The 15783-nt window shown below is 47.5% G+C and overlaps 1 long non-coding RNA gene across 4 annotated transcripts in view; it reads left to right on the top strand.

Moving 5' to 3' along the window:
- Positions 1–15783, top strand: part of LOC309871473 — a 59415-nt gene that overhangs the window by 21172 nt on the left and 22460 nt on the right. For 2 of the 4 annotated variants that reach the window (XR_014315302.1, XR_014315303.1), the window contains exons 1-2: positions 2029–2154; positions 7702–7851. This is a non-coding gene — a long non-coding RNA (uncharacterized lncRNA). Of the gene's footprint in view, positions 1–2028; positions 2155–7701; positions 7852–12797; positions 13001–14446; positions 14708–15783 lie in introns of those variants that run through there. The other 2 variants (XR_014315305.1, XR_014315304.1) reach the window with 2 other exon arrangements.

Below are 15783 nucleotides of genomic sequence, written 5' to 3'. Positions count from 1 at the left end.
ATGGATCTATCTTGATCTTGATGTCAATTTCTATCTATCTCTATCCTCTCTCTCTTTCTATGTATCAGTTAGCTCTTGTTGTGGAACAAACCATCCCAAAATAAAGTGGCTTAAAGCATTAACTATTATTTCTCATGCATCTATAGGTTGGCTGGGCTCAGCTAATCTTGGCTGGGCACACTCATGCTTTTGTGATCAGTTGCTGACTGGCTGGGAGTTGGCTGGTGTCGAATGGCCCTCCAGCAGACCAGTCCAGGCTTGTTCACAGAACAATTGCAGGGGTTCGGGAAAGCAAGTGAAAATATGCAAGGCCTCATGGAGTCATGACTTGGAACTAACACACTGTCACTTCCACCATCCTCTTTTGGCCAAACAAGTTTCAAGGCTAAGCCCTGCTCGAAGGGGTTTGGAAATAGGCTCTGCCCCTTCACGGGAGGTGCTACAAAATCACATTAAAGGGAGGGAAGAGAAATGGGACCATTTTTGCCATCAGTCTACCACATTGCCCATTTACAAAAGAAAGAAACCTGTGTGACATTGTGATGGCTCCTTTTCTCCAACATCCACTATATCACCCAGGCAAATTGATTTCGCCTCTAAAGCTCCGTTCAACTTCTCCCACCCCGTTCAACTTCTCCCACCGTCACCACCCCAGCCCGAGCAGCCCTAACTGTCGGTCTAACTGGTTTACTCACATTTCGTCCTCACTGTGGTTGGATTTCTTTAAAGTGCAAGTCAGATCCAATCAAGATCCTATCACCTCTCCTTGCCCCAGCCTTCCAAAGACCCTGCATCCATCCGAGTCTGAGTGGCAAGCAGCAGATACAGCCTGTGACTAGAGCAGAAAAGAAACCTCATCAAAGGGTATTGATGAGCTCACAGGACCACTGGACAACTAGACCCAGAGATCACACAGGCACAAAGGGTGGGGGTTGGGTAGACAGCACCATGGTCAAAACCACACTGCTGGAGCATGGGCAGGGTGAAGGGGCACTCCACAGCCACCACCACTACCAGAGTTCCCCCTTCCTTGCATCATTTGCTGCAGAAATCAAAGACCTGAGTGGAAACACCTTATTGGCTAACGCCCCCAGTTTTGGAAATGAAAGTGAAAAACATCTCATGTAATTTCTGTGCTGACCGGTCAGTAGGGATATCCTCAGTCACAGGAAGGAGATTCAGATGCTGGGCTTTCCTTTTCTCCACCTTTATGGTGCTTAGTGGGCTCCAGAAGCCAGCAGAGGCTGGGTGGGTGGGTATCTTAGCTGGTATGGGGTATTCCTGCTGCAATAAGCATTCTTTTTGTTCAGAGTCACAAACCCCCTTTGGTTTAAGTGATAGAGTGCTGAGAATGGGGATCCCCCCACCGCCCCCTCCTCCCGGGCATAAAGTGGAAAAAGTTAGCCTGGTCCTCTGGAGAAAAAGAAATAGGTCAAAAGCTAAAAGTATGACCTAATCCTTCTTAAGTCAGGCAGGAAATAGGAGACAGGCAAATGTTGTGCAAGAGAGATTCCCCTGGGCTTGGCAAGAGGCTCCAGGGCGGGAGGCCGGGCCTCAGGACCCATTAGACTCACAGAATTTGTCCAGATGCTCTGAAAACTCTCTCCCAGGGTCGGGGTCCGGGGTCCGTCTTAGGATAGGCTCCCCTGTTCCCATCCTGGAAAGAGTGAGAGAGACTGGAAGGGGGCAGGAATAAACAGGAGAGGAGACTTAAACGGCTGCTTGTTGGTAACTCTCCGAGATCCCTTTACAGGCTAGGGCACCACCCCGCAGCTGGGGTGCTTAGTGCCTGCGGCTGGGTCACCTATAGGCTTTCTTCCCCTGAGAATTATCTCAAACCGTGCCCGGAGCTTGGTTAGGCTAGGTGTCCCCAACCCCAGCAGCCCGCAGCCAATGGCTGACTGAGATGTAAAAGCCCCGCCCCCTCCCCAGGTGAGTCTCGGGTCAAACCGCGCTGTGCCTAGCACCTCGGTTATGACGGCAAAGGGAGAGGTTGACGTGCTCCTGGGGTTTCCCTTTCCCTCCGCCCCTGCTTCCCCGTCCCAGCCCAAACCTGGGCCTCCTGTTTCTCAATTCCACTTCCTCCCCGGGGTGGGAGCCAGAGAAAGGATGGCAGCCGGTCCGTTGGCTCTCTTTTGCCCCCTCGTGGATCTGGTGAGAACTATGGTGACTCCCAGATCTTTTACCGCCACCACTGCCCACCCCGCCCCCAGCCCCCAGCCTACTTGTTTTTCCAGAAGTGGACCGCTGGGACTGAGGAGAGCTGGGATTGGGGTCTGGTAAACACTTGTAGCTGGCAAAGTTGAGGGTAGTTTTCCCAGCAAAGGCCATGGTGGGCTTATTGTGGGGAAACGCATGGTAATTTGGCTCAGAAAACCTTGAGGTTCGTGAGGACCAGGCACGGAAGGTGGGGTAAGGAGCTGGTTGATTCCGTGAGTGATTTCTGTGGCCTTGAGCCAAATATCCCCTATTTGGATCACGAATTCTTCTTATGACAAGTGGAGAGAATCAGACCAAATCCTGTAATCTGAGGTCGTTGGTGGATTTGGTGTACTTGCAGATAAAAACAAAACAAAACAAAACAAAACAACAACAACAAAACGATTTATTTTAGAGAGAAAGAAAGAATATGAATGAGTGGGGGGAAGGGGCAGGAGAGAATCCTCAGGCAGACTCCCTGCCGAGTGCGGAGCTCCTGAGGCTGGATCTCACCACCCTGAGATCATGACCTGAGCCAAAACCAAGAGTCTGAACTTCACAGACTGAGCCACGAAGGTGTCCCAATGTAATTACAGATCTGAGAGCTTTGGTGTCTCAAGCTCTACTGATCTTGTTGCTGTGAATTTCCATCATATGTTCCATCTTAGCTATGCAACTTTATGTGTGATTATCGATTTTATTTCTACCACGTAATGCAACCTCTTCCTGCTGGTCTTCCAGTGTCCACATTGCACATGGCAACTAGAAGTCTCTTACTTAACACCATGTGGGTATGACACAAAACCCTTCAAGACTTCCCTGTTGCACCTAAACACCCAGTTACGTCCTGTGGCCCCCTCAAACCCTTCATGATCTGGAGCTTGCCTCTTTCCTCAGCCTCATCCTTACACTTTCTTCATGCTTCCTCTGGTCCCACGCCTTTCTTCAGTCCTGTCACCAGCTCTTTTCCATCCCAGAATGTTTTCACTTGCTATTCCCTCTGCCTGGAAAATCCTTTTCTTGTGTGTGTGTGTGTGTGTGTGTGTGTATCCAGCTCCTTTTCAATTCTTTACAGCTTAGTTTATCATATCACAAAGCAGCTGTACCCAGTTCCCTCTATTTATTTTCCTTCATAGTAATTACCACAGTCTTACATTATCTTGTTTACATGTTATACCATCATCCCTTACCCCTTTAAAATGAGTCTTCCCGGGCTGCCTGGGTGGCTCAGTTGGTTTAGTGTCTGCCTTTGGCTCAAGTCATGATCTCAAAGTCCTGGGATCAGCAGGGAGTCTGCTTTTCCCTTTGCCCCTCCCCCTGCTCACACTCTCCTCTGGCTCTCGCTCTCTCTTTGTCTCTCAAAGAAATAAAATCTTTAAAAATAAACAAATAAAATGAGTCTTCCCATCCCAAGGTCATTGTAATCCCTAATGCCTGAAATAGTGCCCCCTATTCTTCTAATATCAATTAGGAATATGTTTGGCTGCAAGTAACAACAACAACATGTGACAGTGAACTTAATGAGGGTTTATTTTAACCACCTAGGAAGAAATCCAAAGGCAAGCCGATTGCCGTTATTGTTTTAGTGACCCAAAATACCACTGGCCCCCCAGGCTCTTTCCATATTTCTCCTTCATTGTCCTTAGCATGTTGATGTTTCTCCCCTCATTTGTTATAAGATGGCTACTCCAGATATAGGCGTCACATCCACATGTAAGCTGGGGAGACACGAAGAAGGTGCTAATCGTGTCCCCTTCTATGGGGGTGAAAGTTTTCCTAGGACTCCCTGAGCAGATTTTCCTTCACATCTCATTACCCATAACTGGGTCGCTGGTTCTGGCTTTGAGGGAGGCTGGAAAATGGATCAGATGATGCTTAATTTTATGTGTCAACTTGGCTGGGCCACAGGGTGCCCAGATATTTTGGTCAAGTATTATTCCAGGTGCTTCTGTGAGGGTATTTTTGGATGAGATTGACATTAAATTGGTTGACCCAGTGGAGCACACTGCCCTCCCTAATGTAGGTTTCACTCTGTTGCAGATATGAATAGAATAGAAAGGCTGACTCTCTCCCAAGTAAGACAGCATTCTTCCTAGCTGATTTCTTTCAAACTAGGACATTGACTTTTTCCCTGCTTTCAGGTTTGAACCAGGACATCAGCTCTTCTTGGGTCTGGAGCCTGCCAGCCTTTGGATGGGAACCACACCAACACAATCCTGGTTATCAGGCCTTTGGACTTAGACTGGAACAAAACCACCAGCTCTTTTGGGTCTCTACCTTGCTGACTCACCCTGTAGTAGTTGCAACTTGCCTTCTTCCATAATCACATAAGCCAATTCCTTAAAATCAATCAATCGATCAATCAATCAATTCTATCTATTTATTTCCACAGAGAACCCTAATATAGAATATTGTTATGATTGGTTCAAAGTGCTGTACAACAGAAATATAATGTGAGTCATTTGTGTAATTCCAAGTCTTCTAGTAGCCACGTTAAATCAAAGATGAAATCACTTGTGGTAATGTATTTTATTTAACCCAAGCTATTCAAAACTTTTACTGTGACCTAAGATCAATGTACAAATTAATAAGGAGATATTTTATAAATTGGAGAATTTTATAATTCAAAATCTGCCATGCATTTTATACTTACAACAAATCTCAATTCAGACCAGCCACATTTCAAGCGTCCAATAGCTGCCTATGGCTAAGGTCTACCATATTGGCCAATGTAGGTGTAGACCATCAAGATATATTATTTGTATTCAGAATATATAGAGAACTCTTAAAACTCAACAGTAAGAAAACCAACAACTCAACAAAATATGGGGAAAGATTTGAACTGATACTTCACCAAAGAAGAGATACAGATAGCAAATAAATGCACAAAAGGATGTTCAGCATTCAACCTAGCTAGTCATTAGGGAGATGTAAATTAAACCACAATAAAAATCTTACTACACACCTACGAGAATAACTCAAATAAAGAGAAAGACCACAACAAGTGTCATTGAGGGTGAAGGTCAACTGGAACTCTCACTCAGGGCTGTTGGGAATGAAAGTGGTACAACCACTTTGAAAAAGAGCTTGGTATTCCTTAAAAAGTTAGACATACACCTATGATACGACCAAGCCATTTCCTTCCTGTGTATTTACTCAAGAGAAAGAAAATGTTCATACAAAGACCTGTATGTGAATGCTCATAGCAGCTTTGTTTGTTTGTGAACAACCCAAATGTTCATCAACAGATGATTGGGTGAACAAATCATGGCATATAAGGAAACACTGTCCAGGAATAAAAGTAAACTATTGATACCTGCAACAACATAGATGAAACTCAAAATAATTATGAAAGAAGTCATATTAAGAAGGTCATGGTAACTGGGTTCCAAGGTGGCAGGGCTACATTAGGTGAAGAAGGAGGTGAAGCATGTGTTTTGAAGGAATAGCCTTGGGTCTGTGCCATTTTGGGACCATGGCATCTTTTTCTTTTAAGGCCCATAGGCTTCAGTGGAGCCATCTGCCTTTTAGAAGTGTGAACCTCAGCAGGCCACAGGATGACTGCTCTCTGCCATATGAGGGCATCAGTCACATACCCAATGGTCACACAGTAAGGGTCATTCCTCTGAGCCTGGCATCGGTCATGGCTTATGCTGAAATTGACATACGGTGCAATGAGACATACAGGTATGTCCAGGCCAAGATACATGACCCAAGGCCACATTGAGGAGGGCCTCAATCCCATACTCCTGTTCCTAAATGCCAACTATTGAAAATTCCAGTGTTGGCTGGAAAAATCTATTATTGATAATCTATTACTGATGCTTCAGTAGGACTCAGCATAGGCAGCACAAACCAGCCCAGCTCATAACACAAGCATGAGCAAAACCAGTTAATAAGCCAAAGCAAGAGAAGAGAGACCTCCAGTGGTTGTGGTCATCACCTAAATACCCACTTGGCACGCCCGTTGTTGGGGTCCATCCTGCCTCTCTGGGGAGACATGTGTCGAACTGTTGCGGGGTGGTGTGTCATGATGGCCACAACTGGCTTTGAAAAGCTGTATCCTTTTCAGTGGGGAGCCACTGAGGGCTTTAGACAGAATAGGGACAACATTGATTTGGGTCAGAGAAAAATCCCTGGGGTGAAGAGGGATGGTATGCTGCAGTGGGGAAGAGGGTTGGAAGTGGGAGGAGCGTGGCAAGATGTGTTTTAGGTGACCATATTAGCAGTCCAATGAGAGTTGCAAAAATGTTCACTCTGTAGTTGGGGGAGGGTATGAGGGCAGGTAAGCAGAGTGCCTAGTGGCTTGGAAAGAAAAGGACATGGCTGGGAGGGCTCAGGCAGCTGTTGGCACATTCATTAACCTTGGCATGCCTCAGTTTCTCTATCTGTACATAAAAAATGCATTAGTCTGCAAGGACCGCCATAACTCACTATCACAAGCTGGTTGGCTTGGACAACAGAAATTTGTTTTCTCACAGTTCTGGGTCCAAGATCAAGGTTTTGGCAGGTCTGATTTCTTCCCAGGCCTCTGCTTCTAGATGATCCTCCCTCCACCTGGGACTATTCTAATTTCCTCCTCTTATAAAGACAGTGGTTATATTGGCTTCAGGCCCACCCAAATGACCTCGTTTGAACTTAGTTACATCTTTAAAGACATATCTCCAAATGCAGCCACACTCTGAGGTTTTGGCAGTTAGGACATAAAATATCAATTCTGGAGGGGAGGTAGGCTACAACTCTGCTCATACAGGAGGCTAATGAGAGAATTTACTTCACAGATTTGTGAGGATTAATTGAATTAGGATGTGTAAAATGCTTAGAACAGTGACAAAAAATATTTTTCTGTCATTAAAAAGGACATAGGAAAACGAGGCAGCCATTTCACAGATGTCTCCAAACTCCTGCCTCCTCTAGGAGGGGGATCCTTTGAATTCTAGCTGTTCTCTGAGCCCAGTACTCTCAGAAGCCCTCTTCACCTGCTTCTGGTGTCTCCCGTCTGAGACATCTGAGGTCACAGTTATTCTTTCTTCTTTTTAAGAATTTTATTTATTTATTACACACACACACACACACACACACACACCCCACAAGCATGGAGGAGGGTCAGAGGGAAAGGAAGAAGCAAACTCCCCACTGAGCAGGGAGCCCTAGGCAGGGCTCTATCCCAGGACCCTGAGATCATGACCTGAGCGGAAGGCAAACGCTCAACTAGTTGAGCCACCCAGGCGCCCCCAAGGTCAACAGTTCTTTTTTTTTTTTTTTTTTTTTTTTTAGGATTTTATTTATCCATTGACAGAGAAAGAAGGCATAAGCAGGGGGAGTGGCAGGCAGAGAGAGAAGCAGGCTCCCCGGAGCAGGGAGCCTGATGCGGGACTTGATCCTAAGGCCGGAGGATCATGACCTGAGCCAAAGGCAGACACTTAACGACTGAGCCACCCAGACGTCCCAAGGTCATGGTTCTTAAAGTCAGGATCCTCTTTAATCCCCTTCTCCTCACAGGACAGCTTGACCAGAGGGTGCCTTGAAAATAGCGAAGCCTGTGGTTCTCAAAGTGTGGTCTCTAGATCGTGAGCATCACTGGGGAACTTGCTGGAAGGCAAAGGAAGCAATTCTGTGGGACTATCACATGGGGGCAGCACAGGACCACTGGTAAGCATGGGCTAGGCCAAGTGCCCACAAATGCAAAAACCTTTCATGGCCTTTTCTGCCTCCAGTCTGGCCCCAAATCTCTCTGCTCTCCCCATAGTGCTGGAAGAACCTCTTGAGAGCCCCTAACCCGACTGTGTTACTGGTTCAGAAATCTTCAGTCTGTCTCCTCCCTCTTGCATCTTCCATGTTGCCCCATGCTCTTTGTACGTTCCCTGGACTCAAACTGATCTGGGTTTGAATTTCAGCTCTGCCATTTTGGGTGTGACCCGGGCAACACAACATCATTCTGAGCTTTGGTTTCCTTGTCCCTGAAGTGGGGGCAATTAATAAGAGCTTTTCTCATGGGTTATTAGAAGAGAGAGCTGGTTGATAAAGGGCTTTTAGCCCAGGGTCTCGCAGACTGTGTACTCCGTGCCCAGCAACCCCGCTTCCCTTTCTGCACTGCAGTCAGGGCGCCGAGGCCCACACCCTTGCCAGAGCCAGAGGGTGCTGTTGAGCTCCACCCATCTCCCCAAGGTCATGACTTCCAGCAGTCGGCTCCTCCCTCTCTTTGCCAGGGGCTTCCTCTGGCTGCTGCTACCCTGTGTGCGTCAAACTCTGTGCGATGAGGATAATACTTGTGTCTATTTCATGACACTTCTGGAAGTGCCTGGTTATTGCCCCATAGAGAAGGGAGTCCTCAGATTTCTGCCGTCAGGGTGTAGACCTAGCACTCGCCCTTCTCTAGCCCATCTCTGTGACTCCCCGTACCCACAGGAATGGCCTTGTCAGAATATCCGAGGATGAGGGATAGAGGAGACTCAAAGGGGCTTGGAGGTCTGGTGGCTTCCTGCCCCAAACTCCTGACCTCCTGCCCTTGGGCCACACGGGCTGGCTCAGGCTCCTCCTCCCAACCCACCCCCGCCCCGCCCCGCCCCAGACATCTAAGATGCCTCTGTTGATGTCATAGGGTGTAAGAGGACACCAGGCACCAGGGACTGCCAGATGACCCTGGCACCTTGGCCAGGGCAGCTGGTGCTCTCAGAACCTGGACTGTCTTGGGCTGAGGACCTGGAAGTGATGTGGCCCTTCCGCCTGCAGCCTGCCAGGGCTGGGGGCACAGGCCTTGTCCGATAGTCAGTGTCACCAGAACTCCACAGTCCTCTATGGCTGTCTCCTGGGGATGGTTTGCCCTTGATCTCCCCGTTCTGTGGGGGGCTGCTCCTGCCCCCGGAAGCAGTAGATTTTCCTCTGCATGGCTGGATGTAAGGGACCCCAAAGTCACGCTCCTCACCCCACAGCTGAACTCTCTCCCCCAACCCTGGCAATCCGTGCTGTCTCTGCAGGAGGTCTGGGGCCAGGCACATCGCCCTCTTCCAGGTAGGCTTTGCAAAAGTTAGCAAACTGTAGCCAGGATCAGCTACGCAATCTAGGGCACTCTGTGCAACATGAAAATGCAGGTTATGAGGGTTAGGAAATGCAGGTTATGAAATTATACAGAATTGCCAGACAATGACAAGGCAGAAGCAAGCCACGTGTAGGGCCCTGCGTGGAGGCCCCGGTGGCACTTGCCTTCAGCCCGGCTCTGACTGTGATCCTTCTGTCAGCACGCTCAAGTTAGTCAGAACTTCTCTTGCACTAAGGTGTGGCCCTGGAGCTGCTCAGAGAGGATACAAGAACATGGAGTCAAAATGTACCCCTTCCCCAGCTCAGAACATCTGTTGTCCCGATATGCAAGTATCCAAGAGATACTTGGAGCCAGTGTTCTCTGGGCAGGTGGCCTTTCTCACTGGTCCCCTGCCCCTGCTTCAGGGTCCTAGAGTTCTGACAGCCCGAGGGGCAGTTTCTGCCTCCCACCCAGTGGGTCCCAGCCCCGCCTACAGGGGCTGCTGTGTAGGTTGTGTCTGCTCTGAGGTATGGGGAGGATCCGTTGAGGCCCCTTTCCTTTTCCATGGGCAATCATCAGACCCTTGGGTTTAGATTTCAGCAGCCCCTGGAGAGCCTCCAGATGTATTCCTTGCACTCAGGGGTGCTCCCAGCTCTCTCTGGGCCCACCCTCCCAGCTTCTCCTCCTAGCTCTGTGCCCTAGGACCCTGGGCTGCATGATTGCCCCAGTGGACTGCAGGCATTCTGGCTTCCCCTTGGAGTGGAACCAATGGGAGCAGTAGCAGGAAATTGAAGGGAAGGGGGAATGAAAGGGGTGGGGCACTTATTCCACCAGCTCCCTTCCAGAACCTCCTATCCTGGCTGGCTCCCTGTCCCAGGTTCCAGCTTCTAGTGAGGCTCTTCTAGTGAAGAGCTCTTCCTTTTCTAGTATTCTTGTCCCATCTGCTCCACAGAGCCATCCCTGCCTTTAGGGTCTGACTCTCCTAGCTGATAGCCCTCTGCCCTTGGCTGGCCAGGCCCTGGGCTCATCATAGAGTCCAGTTGTCACTACTGTTACCTCCCACATTCTGCCTCCCCCACCCCCAGATGTCCTGATACTCCACCCAAGGCTCTCTGTAAATACTCCCTTTATCAAACTCTCCCAGGATTTTCCTGAATTGAATTTGCATCTATTTCCTTCTGGGATCCTGACTGGTATAAGAATCTTTGTTCTCTGTTGTACTCCCAAATCTGACTTTGTAGCTCCCAGTCCCTTGGGACAGCTAGGTCAGGAGGTTAGTATCCAGGAACTCCAGTCAGGGCCCACTCTCTGGTTTCTTGCAGAAGTCGGACCCTCCCTCATGTTTTCCCAAAGATGTCCACTGGAGCCTCTGTTTACAGCTAACTGGGAAACAGGACCTAGATGTTGTATCTTTTCCTTTCAGCTTCAGGGCCTGATGGAGGCAAGCTGGTTTCCTCAGTCAGCACCTCAGCCCCAGAGAGATCCCCTTTGATCAGGTGACTAGGTAATCAGATAAGCAGAGAATCAGATAACTAGGCAACCAGGTGAATAGACAGCAAGGCAGATAGACCTGTGGACAGCACTTGCTGAAGAGCTCTTCCTTTTCTAGTATTCTTGTCCCATCTGCTCCTCTTCCTGTTAGTCCCCTAGCTTACCATTGACCTAAACCAATCAGCCAATCAGTCTTAATCAAAGCTGATCTCAGGACCTTTCTTACCAAGAAGAGATTCTTTCTTGCTGGACCTGCTAAGGAATAATGAGGTCTGGACCTCCTGACCTTAAATCCAAGACAGAGGCCAACCAGGAAGACAGCAGGGCTGAGAAGTAGATATTGAGCTCCATTCCTGAAGCTGGTTACCCTAGAAACTTTCAATTATATGAACAAAGAGGATTCCCTTTTTGCTTAAAGTCAGTTTATGTGGAGTGTAATAATAAGAAATACACGTATTTCGTGTTTGTCTCCATTCTTGGCACAGAGTATCTCGAAACCCTTCGAATTTCTTAGGTGATAGGAGTGTCTTTTGTTATTTGTAATGAGTCCTACTAATCATACTTGCGTGTATGCTAATGAGGTGATTTGGGGGGCTGGTCCCTATATAGCCTCTAGATGGGCTTCCCAAACTCCTAGGAGTTTCTTCATCTGCTTGCTAATCTGTATCTCTTCTATTAACCTGGTAATGAAAGTATAAATAATATGTCCCTGAATCTGTGAGACACCCTAACAAATTACTGGAGCTGATGAGGGGGTGTGGAGAGCCCTGATTTATAGCTGGTCAGTCTGAAGTAGAGGTGGCCTGGACTTGTGATTGGCCCTTGAGGTGAGGAGCAGTCTATTTGCCCCTAGCTATATTGGGATGTAATTGACATATAACATTGTTTAAGTGGTATACATTGTGTTCATTTGATACACTTATATACAGCAAAATGATTATCACCCTAGTTGGTTTCTACTGCCATCTTGCTACAGAATTACCTTTTTTTTTTTTTTTTTTTTTTTTTGGTGATCAGGACTTTTAAGGTTTACTTTCTTAGCTCCAAAAGTGAGATCATACAGTATTTGCTTTTGTAGGGCTTATTTCACTTAGCGTGATGTCCTCAAGTTTCAACCAAGTTGTTGCAAATGGCAGGATTTCCTTCTTTCTCATGAGCTGAGCAGTATTCCATTTTACACACACACACACACACACACCATTTTACACACACACACACATCCCACATCTTCCTTATCCATTCACCTGTTAACAGACACTCCTGTTCTTTCCATATCTTGGCTATTGTGAATCATAGTGAAGTCAGAGGTGCAGATAATCTCTTGGAGATCCTGTTTGCATTTTGTTTGGATACTTCCCCAGAAGTGGCCTTGCTGGATCAGGTGATAGCTCCCTTTTAATATTTTTATTAATTAAATATGTTTTATTAATTTAATTTGTATATTAAAATTATTTATAAATAATTAAATATAATTATTATGAATATTTATATATATCATGTATAAATATAAATGATTTAGAAATAAAAGTTATTTATACATAATTAAGTAGAATTATTTATAAATAATTAAATATAAATAAAATAAGATTTAATTTATAAATTAAAATTATAAATATAAAATGATAAAATAGTAAATTAATAAATTATTAATTTTGTGTTGATAAAAATGAAATTTTAATAATTAACATTGTGAATTGGGTACTAGTTTTTACCTGTGGGGTCTGAGGCTACCCCCAGGTAGATAGGATCAGAATGGAGTTAAATTTTGGGACAACCCAGTTGGAGGCCACTGGAGAAATTAATTGCATTGCCCTGGGGGCAACCCCATGCATCTGGTTTGTGAAGTGTTTTGTGTGAGAATGTCCAGAGGGCTTCCCAGACCCTGCAAAGGCTAAGAGCACTGGCTGGGGTGGGGGAGCCACAGATGCTTTGCTTCACTGGCCTGCCATTGAGTGTGAGAGGGATCAGGAGAGAACGGCCCACACAACAGGCCTCTCTTTGCTTGTGAGAGTCACTTGGGAGGCCTGGGATCAAACCTGAGTTTCCTTCTTGCGAGCTGGGTCCATGGATATGTCCCTTCTGCTCTCAGGTCCTGGCTTCTCATGGGTAGCTGTGGGAAGAACTTCTTGGCCTGCTTTGCCGCTGAAGGAGAGCACCATTCCCTGGGGGCCATTGGTGGGATGTGAAGGCCTGGAAGCTGCTCTCAGAGCCCGGGTCCTCGTGGCCTTCAGGAGAGAAGCCAGGGCTCCCTGTCCCTATTCTTCATTCAGAAAGCTCAGGCTCCCAGCCAGGGTAAGAGCCTCCTGCCGTGGCAGCTAAGCCTTCTCCACTGGGGACCTCTCCTGCCTTCTCTTTGTGCTTCCCTCAAACCCTGCCCGGAACTGGTGTAGCACAGGGAGCTGAGCACATGTTAATGCCATTTTATCAGGAAAGCCCATCTGTTCTCACAACTTAGCCTTTAAGGGCTTGGGATCGCTTGTCCCGAATGCTTAGAGCTGTGCTTCTCAAAGAATGGACTTCAGACCGGAAGGGAACTTGTTAAATGCACATTCTCAGGCCCCACACCAGACCTGGGTGGGGGGGCAGCAATGTGTGTTTGCAGGAGACCCCCCCCAGCCCCGCTCCCTCCCCTGCCCCCTGGAATGCTTGCTCAAGTGTGAGAAGCTCTTGGAGCTGCAGTGAAAACAGCATGCAGCCATTGCTGGTCCCCAAGGGGTAGGAGGGGAGTATCTGGTACCTGCTTAGATCTCTTGGATGTGCAGGTAACCTATCGCCTCCCCTGTCCCCCACCAGTGGGCCGCAGCCAAGGACTGATGGTTGAGATGTCACAGCCTGACCCTTTATCTCAAGGTGGGACATACTGGTGGGAACTACTTTCCAGATCCTCTCTGTGAATTGGGTCAAGGCTTTAATGGTTAGACTTTAATCGCACCAAGTTGCTACTTATCCCAAATGCCTAGAGCTGTCATTGGTGCAACAGGTATGAGTGACCCCGTGACACTCTGATGTAGAAAGAAAATGTCTGTTGACTTGCTTTGGAAAAATAAAAATAAACTTGGCTCCAAGGCCTTGCCTACCAAGATGACTATGCTGGGTTCCTGTCCCCTGCAAGCTGGTTCCAAGTCAGTCAGGAGGGCCTTCTGCAGTCCTAGGAGCTGCCCTTCCCCACCCCCCTACCCACATCTCAAGTGCTGCTGAGCACCACTGCGGGGAGGGGGCCATTTTCCTCCTGGTCTCAAAGACTCAGCTTGATTGCAAAGAATCTGTCCTCAGTCAAGATATCACAGGGACATGTTTCCCAGGGAAATTAAAAACAACAACAACAACAACAAAAATGGCGATTATTCTCTTCCCCCACTGCCCTTCCTGAGAGGAGGGAGAAGAAAATGTTTACTTGCTGTCTTCAATGAGGGAAAACTAAACCAAACCAAACCAAATCAAACCAAATCAAACCAAAGGCAGGGCATGAATTAGCTTCCCTAGTGGGTATCAGAGCAGAAGGCGTGCGTGGATGTGTGCGAGTGTGCATGCAGAGGTGCGTGTGTATGTGTGTGTGTGCAGGGATGTGTTTGCAGGTGTGTACTTAGAGGTGCATTTACATGCTTGAGCCTGGGGCTCGGGTTCCATTACAGAAAGATAGTAACCAAGGCCAGAAGTCCCATCACGGCCCATCACCCACTCTACTAAACCCCCAGAAGGTGTCAGTCATGCCCTCCATGTCGTGTTGTTTCTGCCCAGGGCCTCCCGACTGCTGACTGCTACCGCTCTCACCTGCTACCCTGTAGGAGCCCCCTGGGAGCATGGCAGCTGTTGCTGGACAGGACAGTGCGATGACCTGTCTGGGCTCCAGCACCTCTCTGCTTTGGGACGGCAGGGGTCTAACATCCTGAGTTGGGAGTAAAACCAGCAAAACCTGGGTTATTTTCACCCTAAACATATCCAGAGGCCTGGGGGTAACAGAGAAAAGGAATTTAGTTGAACAAAAATAAAAAAGATCAGACAGAAATATAGGAAAACATTTAGAGTCTCTTTTTCCCTGGGATCGGGGCTTCTGGGTGCTGTCTAATCATGGCTTTGCTTTTATTTGCATTTAGACTTTCTAAAACCAGGATGAATTATGTGTACAATTAAAAATGAAACCACAAAATAATGACAAACACCCCCACCTCCCTTCCTTGAGTGCCAGCTTCCTTTCCTACCCCCCCATTATCAGAGGAAAGCTTTTACTTCCTCAACTTGGTCTTACGCAAACCTCTCCGTACACAGAAATAAATGGGAAGACTAGTATAGCAAACACCCATTCAGTGTGCAATATACCCCTCTACCTAAGTTCAAAAGTGCTAATTTTTTAAATCTTTGCTTTATTTGTACATAGATACGTTTTTCTGAAACATTTGTAAGTAAATTGTGATGTGTTTCAACTCTGAACACATCTGAATACATCATCTACATTTCAAGATTCCAAAGACTCTAGGCACCAGTTTCATGTGGAATGTCCCACAATCTGGTTCAGCGACTGTCACCCTCCATCCTCAGCCTATTTGGCTCCACAGGATGTTTCTCTGGACTGCTTCCCCTGTCCAGATTGGCTGCAGATTCAGGGTCTATTGGAAGCCCCACCTCCTCCACAAAGCCTTCCCTGGAGTTACCAAATAGACCCTGTTCTGTTATTGAGCTCTTCGTCCAACATTTCACGAGTAGAACAGTTCAGCCCGAGACCCAGTCCTGTTCTCTGGGAGCCTGCGGTCCCAAGCAAAGGGCAGGTAACAGGCAATTAGGCAGTGGGTGCTGTGGGACGCTCTAGGACTTGGTGCTGGGGGAGGAGTCCAGGGAGGGGAGCCTCCCAGAGGCTGGGAGTGGTCAGAGAGGGTATTTCAGAGAGATGGAGGGCATCCAAGCTGAGCCCTGAAAGATCCATGGGGAGGATGGGGAGCCAGGGACAGGTCAGGATAGGCAGAAGTCGTCTTGGTTAGATGCTCACATTAGAAAAATTTCTCTGCCCACCTAGTCAAAAATACTGTTTGAATACATGAGCCACAGAAGAGAGAATGGGTTGGAGAAGGACAGAACCGGAA

The sequence above is a fragment of the Mustela nivalis genome (assembly GCF_964662115.1).
Source record: "Mustela nivalis genome assembly, chromosome: 8".
Taxonomy (NCBI): domain Eukaryota; kingdom Metazoa; phylum Chordata; class Mammalia; order Carnivora; family Mustelidae; genus Mustela; species Mustela nivalis.
The sequence above is the reverse complement of the archived record's forward strand: the minus strand, read 5'-3'. Positions and strand labels throughout refer to the sequence as shown.